This window comes from Uranotaenia lowii, chromosome 3, assembly GCF_029784155.1.
Source record: "Uranotaenia lowii strain MFRU-FL chromosome 3, ASM2978415v1, whole genome shotgun sequence".
Classification (NCBI taxonomy): Eukaryota; Metazoa; Arthropoda; class Insecta; order Diptera; family Culicidae; genus Uranotaenia; species Uranotaenia lowii.
In genome coordinates this window covers 263,012,493-263,020,235 of record NC_073693.1, presented here as the reverse complement: position 1 = coordinate 263,020,235, position 7,743 = coordinate 263,012,493, and positions in this window count along the sequence as shown.

Below are 7,743 nucleotides of genomic sequence, written 5' to 3'. Positions count from 1 at the left end.
ATGTTTTATTTTTCCGAAATATTCCTTGAGGTATTCACGTTTTGGTAGGGGAAGGTAACGTATCAATGTTTTGAAACTGCAATTTACGGCCTTTGGCATATAAGTAAGAATCAGAATTGGAAATTGGCATGTTCCATGATGATTGTTCAGCAAGCAAAGGAAACCAACGTTTTTATTCGTTTTTCTTCAGTGAGGTAAATTCTGTTTACGAACTGTGTTCCAAAGCATAGCGAATGTTTGCTACACTGAACTCATGGCTACAATGGGACGACTGGGGATTAGGGGTGAGGATCAAACCCACGTATAATTATCCTGGCGTCTCTGATTGTTGGCCCTCCCCGGATTGCTGTTATGTATTTATTAGACGCAAAGCCGAATCTTCTTCCAGCAAATACATACTTTACGATCTCTGCTCCCTGCGACTTGAGGCTTCTCTCTAGCAACTCAAGTCTAACATGTTCTCTTGATGACCCGTCCGCACTTGTCTGTCTGAACCGGAGAGGAACTACGTCATGTAGAAGTTCACTTCAACGAACCTCTAACGGGATCTATTTTTTATCAGTTGATCATCCAGGTGGTAAATCCTTTTTACGGATTGCATTCCAAGGCACGGCGAGCCACCGCTCCCCCAGTATGCTACTCTGGGTCCATGTGTGCAATTGGTCGACTCTAGATACTATGTACCCCTACGCCATAAAGTCCACCTGAGACCTCTGGCCATAATTCTCATCCGGACCTGCATCGAAGGCTGTACCCGAGATGGGAGACCAAGTCCATGCTAAAGAGCTCATCGGCTTACTCAATTTCAAGTCAAACTCCAGCCTCTTGTTACGATTCAAGACTAAGGACCTCTCCTCTGACGACTCGAGGTCCGGCCTTTACTCGTAACTTGAGGCTTGCTTGGCTGGCAACCATAGGCTTTTCGCCCGCCGTGTGCGGAATCAAGAGCATCTTGATTCTAGACCCGCGCTTGTCACGTCACACGTACGGGTCTACGCTTGCGACTCAGATGAATCCCTCTACCCGAGAGTATTCTGCGACGTGAATACTCTTCCCCCTACGAGTTCGACTGCGGAGAAGGTCTTGTCTTATCCCCACAGCATCTGTCGCAGAAGGCGCGTTCGACTCGCATACTCCGCGACGGTAACGTTAGAGATATTGATAAACCGTACATTTCAGTAGTTGCTACTCCGTGATTGACAAGAACCATCAAAATTGCACATAGATCCGCGACGGTAACGTTAGAGATATCCTACACAAAGACGCGCGACGTACCAGGCAGCTCAGCATACGCAGAAGGTAAAGTCTTATCTTGGTATGCTTTACTGCCGCACACTATTCAGATGCTCCCCGACGTAGGAGTCACCCTACACCAGTCGCGGACTGGTGCTGGATCCAACTCCTCTGCCGGGCAGTCATGATCCGGGTGAACCCATCGCTGACGCGCCAAGTATTGGCATCCTCACACATCCTCCGCTAAGACAGTTGAAAACTACGTGCTCTTGTGTCTCTACTGTGTCACCGCAGGCTGGGCAGAATGACGAGGCCACGTGTCCAAACCAATGGTGCTACTGCATGAAGCATCCGTGACCAGTCATGAACTGTGTCATGCAGAAATCCACCTCTCCATGTCTCCGATCCATCCAAATTCCGACGTTAGGGATCAAGCGATGGGTCGACCGGCCACATTCCGGGCTGTCCGTTCGTGGTGCTGCCAACTGGACATCGAGGCCTCTCTGGCATGTTTCCGCACATCGGGCACAGGCACATGCACGTAGCAGAAGATATCTTCCTCTTTTTTTTATTAGTTGATCACCCAGGTGGTAAATCCTTTTTACGGATTGCATTCCAAAGAACGGCGAGCGACCGAGTCCCCCCAGTATGCTACTCTGGGTCCATGGGTGCAATTGGACGACTCATGATACTATGTACCCCTACGCCATAAAGTCCACCTGGGGCCTCTGGCCATAATTCCCATCCGTACCTGCAACGAAGGCTATACCCGAGATGGGAGACCAAGTCCGCGCTTAAGCGCTCATCGGCAAACTCCAGTTCGAGTCAAACTCCTGCATATATACCCTGCCTCTTGTTACGATTCAAGACTAAGGACCTCTCTTATAACGACTTGAGATGCGGCCTTTACTCGCAACTCGAGACTAGCTTGGTTCCCACGATAATCGTGCGCTCCGCCTCTGTTCGAGACCACTGCAAGAGTCCAATGACTTCTCCTCTAAAGACTTGAGATCTTGGCTCCGCCTGGCTTGGCTCGAGGCCCTCTCCTCTTTGCCCGTCCGTGTGCCGATCGAGAGCAGCTTATCCTAGACACGCGCCTGTCACAACACACGCCCGGGGCTTTACGAAAGACTACTCGGATGATTCCCGGCAAAGAATTCATCCTAAACCGACTCAGATGACTCACCAGCCGACGACGTGAAGTCACCCTACCCGAGAGTATTTCGCGGCGTAAATACTCTTCCCCCTACGAGTTCGACTACGAAGAAGGTCAAGTCTTATTCCCGCAGCCTCCCTCGTAGGGAGCGCGTTCTACTCAGATACTCCGCGGCGGTGGAGGTATCCAACACAACGATCGCGACGTACCTAAACAGCTCGGCATACGCAGAAGGTATTGTCTTATCTTTGTATGCTTTACTGCTAGGATCGGACGGACACACTACTCGAATGCCCCTCTCCGCCGAAAGGGCATTCTACTCCGACCGTGGTCCGGTCTTCCTCCTCTCTTCTTGGCTGGCAACCCTAGGGTTTTTGCCCGCCGTGTGCCGAATCGAGAGCAGCTTATCCTAGACTCGCGCCTGTCACAGCACACGTACGGGTCTTAGACGCTTGCGACTCAGATGAATCCCGACGGTGATGTCATCCTACCCGACTCAAGTGGCTCATCCGACGGCGACGTGAGACCACTCTACCCGAGAGTACTCCGCGACGTGAATACTCTTCCCCCTACGAGTTCGACTGCGGAGAAGGTCGTGTCTTATCCCCACAGCCTCCGTCGCAGAGGGCGCGTTCGACTCGGATACTCCGTGACGATAACGATGGAGGTATCCTACACACAGACGCGCGACGTACCTAGCAGCTCGGCATACGCAGAAGGTAAAGTCTTATCTTTGTATGCTTTACTGCCAGGGTCGGAAGCACACTACTCAGGTGCTCCCCGACGAAGGAGTCACCCTACACCGATCGCGGACTGGTGCTGGTTCCAACTCCTCTGCAGGGCAGTCATGATCCGGGTGAACCCATCGCTGACCACGCGCCAAGTGTTGGCGTCCTCGCACATCCTCTGCACGATGTTGTCGGCTGTCGTGTCTGGTCCGCAGGCGGCAAGCATGTTAGCACGTACCTCCTCGAACCTTGGACAGCTGAACACTACGTGTTCTGGCGTCTCTATTATGTCTCCGCAGGTTAGACAGGATGGCGAAGCCACGTGTCCAAACCGAGATGTGCATGACCCTCACCACAACATCAGCAGCTACCGAAGACACCGTTCCTGCACACTGCACACTGCAGAGCTTTTGCAGGTTACACTGCCTGCTCAAGGCTGAATTCCCGGCAGCCGCTCCGTACCACAAAATGGACTAGGTCATACCCGCCAGAACCCTCCTTCTGCTTAAGAGGATCGCCTAGTTATTCGACATGGCCCGCAATAGGGCTGCTGTAGCCATTGCCGCTCTTTTACAGGCGTAGTCGACGTGGGCCGTAAAGCTCAGCCGGTCGTCGATCGTACGCTTGGATTCGATTGCGCACCGTCCAGCTGTAATCGTTCCTGATTGTGGTTGGTGATCAGCACCATATCGGTCTTGTGGTGAGCCAGACGCAAACTCTTGGAGCGCATCCAACTTTCCACCTTCTCAATCGCTACTGTGGCGAGTAGCTGGACCTCTTCGGTTAATGGGCCCGATGCCAGGAGAACCACGTTGTCGGCGAATCCCACGAGTCTCACTCCCGTGTGGAACCCCTGTCGAGATACTCACTGTTTCCAGTTCCTCGCTGGTCATATTCCTCATATGAATGGACGACGATGCAATCGATATCCAACTGACGCTGTTGAAGGCGTACTTCACGTCAAGGGTGACCACTGCGCAAACCCGGTTTCCTCTCCTCTTCTTCAGTCTGGCTTCGCCTGCCCCTTCGATGACACGTCGAATGGCATCCACCGTACTGCGGCCTTCCCGAAAACCGAACTGTTTATCGGATAGGCCGTTCGCACTTTCGGTGTAGAGCTGGATCCTGCTCTGGACCACCTTCCCAGCAGTATCCAGGAGACAAATCGGGCGACGTTCAACCACTGACCACACTGACATGACACTTAGAACAAAAATTCAACCATTTTCTGTCTGATTTTTTGTTGTCAGAATTTGCAGGTTCGCAATACCGACGGCAGGTGGCGAACCTGAAAAATTTGACAAAAAATACCCTGTAGGAAAAATGGCCCAGTTTAGCCCGATTTTATCGTAGAAATAGCGTGTTTTATTTTTAAAGTTGGGTGGCATTTCCTAACTGGCATAGCATTTCTTCAAATCGATCGATGCGCACTCTGGAATCGACATTGCGTACTGTTGGAAAAATTATCCAGAAAACGAAATCGAGTGTCCAGTCAGTATGGTCAGTGGTTCAACCTCTAGTTTAAACATTTTTCACGCACGCTCTTGCACCACTGCAAATTATATTACTGTAAACCATATGAATGTAGTCATTGTGTGAGTGAAATGACGTTTGATGTTCAATGTTTTAGTGCGATGATGTGCCTTTACTCATAGCTTGAATGTAAAGCTGCAATTCTTGAGAAGAATGCCGCAAAGCTTAGATCTCGCAGAGCGGCAGCACTATAAACACCTATAAACATTGTTGGCGACGCCAAAACAGTATGTTCATAAGAAAAACGGCCCGACTACACAACTTAACACGAATACCGTATTCGCATTCGTTCAGTTTTGCACCGGTAGTGCACTTTTTGCTTTGTTCGTGTTTAATATGGGTAACAACACACTTTGAAAATATTCAGTGTTGCTTGTGCCCTCACCAATACTATTGTGAATTTTGAAAGGTCGTGCTTCCCGATGTAAACAAATTGTATGGAAGTTTATGTTTGAAGTTGGCTCTATCGATTTCACGCACATCAACTATATAGGTGAGAGCAAAACTCGATTTATGCTCGTTTTTGGCCGGGACGGTGCCGTGACCGGGATTCGATCTCATTGACCGCTGGCTTAGACGACTTGAAAGCTATCTTCTACGTCATGGGCAGCGGCTTCTAGTAGAATTTCTACGATCAGCGATACCGTATTTGTTTATGCCGAGTGTTGTACTAGTGTTGCACTGGTGCACCACTAGGGGCTGTCAAACTGTTTGTTTATTCGGACAGTGTTGCACTTGTTTTGACCTGGTGTTGCACTGCCATCGGGCGGTAGTGCTCCGAAAATTTTGTCAGTGTTGCGAGAGGGTGTGTGAGTGAGTGAGGTAGCAATACACTGGCTACGATTTGTGCTTGTTTTCATCGGGTACGGTGAAACACTGAACGAGGGGAGAAAACAAATGCGGTATAAGTCTCTCCTACTTATGAGTTTCTCGACAATCGTGTCCACTATAGTTCAAAATTCTTCAAGCGCCTTCTGGCATTGTTCTCATAAAGCTTTACCATTTGACGTCACTACCGTCATTACCGTCTGATGCCCTTCCATATGGGTACACAACTTAAGCAACGTCAAACTTTTCATAAACTATCATCTTCGTGTGGTTGAAAGTGATGGATATTTAGTAGAAGTTGATGCTCGTGTTGCCGTCAGTATTTCGCTTGTTTACTACAGGTATCCACCCGATGTCCGCCTTCGACGTATTTATCATCAATTCGATTGCAAGCGGAAAACTCGTGGCCGAACTTTGGCGTAAGCGAGTTAACTGGCCTGAATTGGTAAACGCCATAAACTAGAGATTATTATCGATTATTAATTAAAAATGTTGTCAGATTACTTGAGCTTAATAATAAAAGGTGCTGGGAACAAGCAACACATTCTCACTGTCCAAATTTGAGTATCTCAATCTTTAATATGAACCAATAACGACGCCGGCCAGGTCCATGTAGTTGACAGGGGAAAAAGGAAGTGCAGAACATGTGATGATTTGTTTTTCGGAGACCGGCTGTACGCCATCCCTCCACAGGGTGTTTGGGGATAAGGGTAATGTGGCATATCACCTTGGTAATAAAAAATTTCGTCAGATTACTGTCTGTTTCTCGGGTAGAGAATGAAAGAATAGACTAAGATTTATTAGGTTGAGACTTATGATTGGCGGTCATCAAAATAAACGTGCAACAAGTTTTGATTCATCTTAACTAAATTTACTTTTATTAAAAATCATCTTATCTCTCCTTGACTCAACACCTCACCTTCATCGGAAAAAGTATGTTGTACAACGTGAAGACCACTGGAGCTGCTTCTGATTCTTCCTAAATCCGAATCACTACCATCAGATGCTGACACAGATGTTGAAGAAAATCTTCGTTGAACCTCTGAACGCAGTGGTGAATTCGTCGAATCTTTCCCTGAACCCAAGTAATCTGCATTTCCATCCGTTGAATACCCTCCATTCGTTGATCTGTACGAACCCACAGAAGAACAAGAAGAAGAGCTCTTCGACGATATAAAGTCAACATTATCGACAGAACTTAGCGTTCGGCCACAACTATCCAAGAATCGTTGGGTAGCTCGTTCAGCAGCTTTACGACTAAAATCATCCAGATCGCTCGATTTCCGATAGGTTTGATTTGCTCCTTCCTCGCAAATCTTCCGTATAACCCGCGAATATCGGGGACTTTGCTGCAGTACCACCTTCTGGAAGTTTTTGTGGCCTAGGTCGCTGGACTCCGGAGGTTGGCAACCGAAGCAGCCACATTGCGTGTTACATTTATTAGAGAACTGAGGAGATTTTTGTGAGTTCAAATCGGACTGTTTCTGGTTTAAATTTTCCGCGCAACGATGCTTCATCTCCTCGATCTGCTTAAGGTTCTGTTCGCAACTTTGGGTGATCTTGCTGATGGTTTGAGTTTCCGTCGCTATGGCTTCCATGTTTTGTTTGAGGGTGTCCAAGTTTTGAGTCAGTTGGGTACCGAGCTTCATGTTTTCCGATTGTACCTCGATGGCTGACTTCCAGATGCGTAGATTCTCTAAGAAGCGAGAAGGCTCCTGGGGCTGTTCAATCGGAGGTATGCAATCGGAGTCCTCCTCTGGCTGGTCTTTTTGAGGCGGTGTTTTTGGTGGACTTCGTAGTCTGACTAGCAAAGGTGAAGACGGTACTTGAAGCTGGACCGACTTGGCGGGACTCATCAAACGAGGAACTACTGATAGGTTTTGTAGGGTGATTTCTTCAAGTGTGGTTTCAGTTTTTTGACATGGTTTTGGCGGCGATCGTTTGGATGCTTTACATCTCAAATTCAACTGTTGAACAGCATCGACCGAAGAACTTTCGCCGGCATCTGATGATAAAGCTGCATCATCCGAACTTTCCTCTGAACCAGAACTGGGGTCGCTTGAACTTGCCACAAGAAAAACTTTTTCCTGGCTTGTGTTCGTCTGCTTTGTGAGGTTTAAAAATGGTTCCAAGTATTTATTTGTACTTGATTTCCGTTTAGAGGAATTTTCTATAGACGATCTGGGTACTCTCATGATAACTTTCGGTTTAAATGTTTCTTCATCTTTATGCGTAGTAAGCAATTGACTGGATTCTTTAATTGGA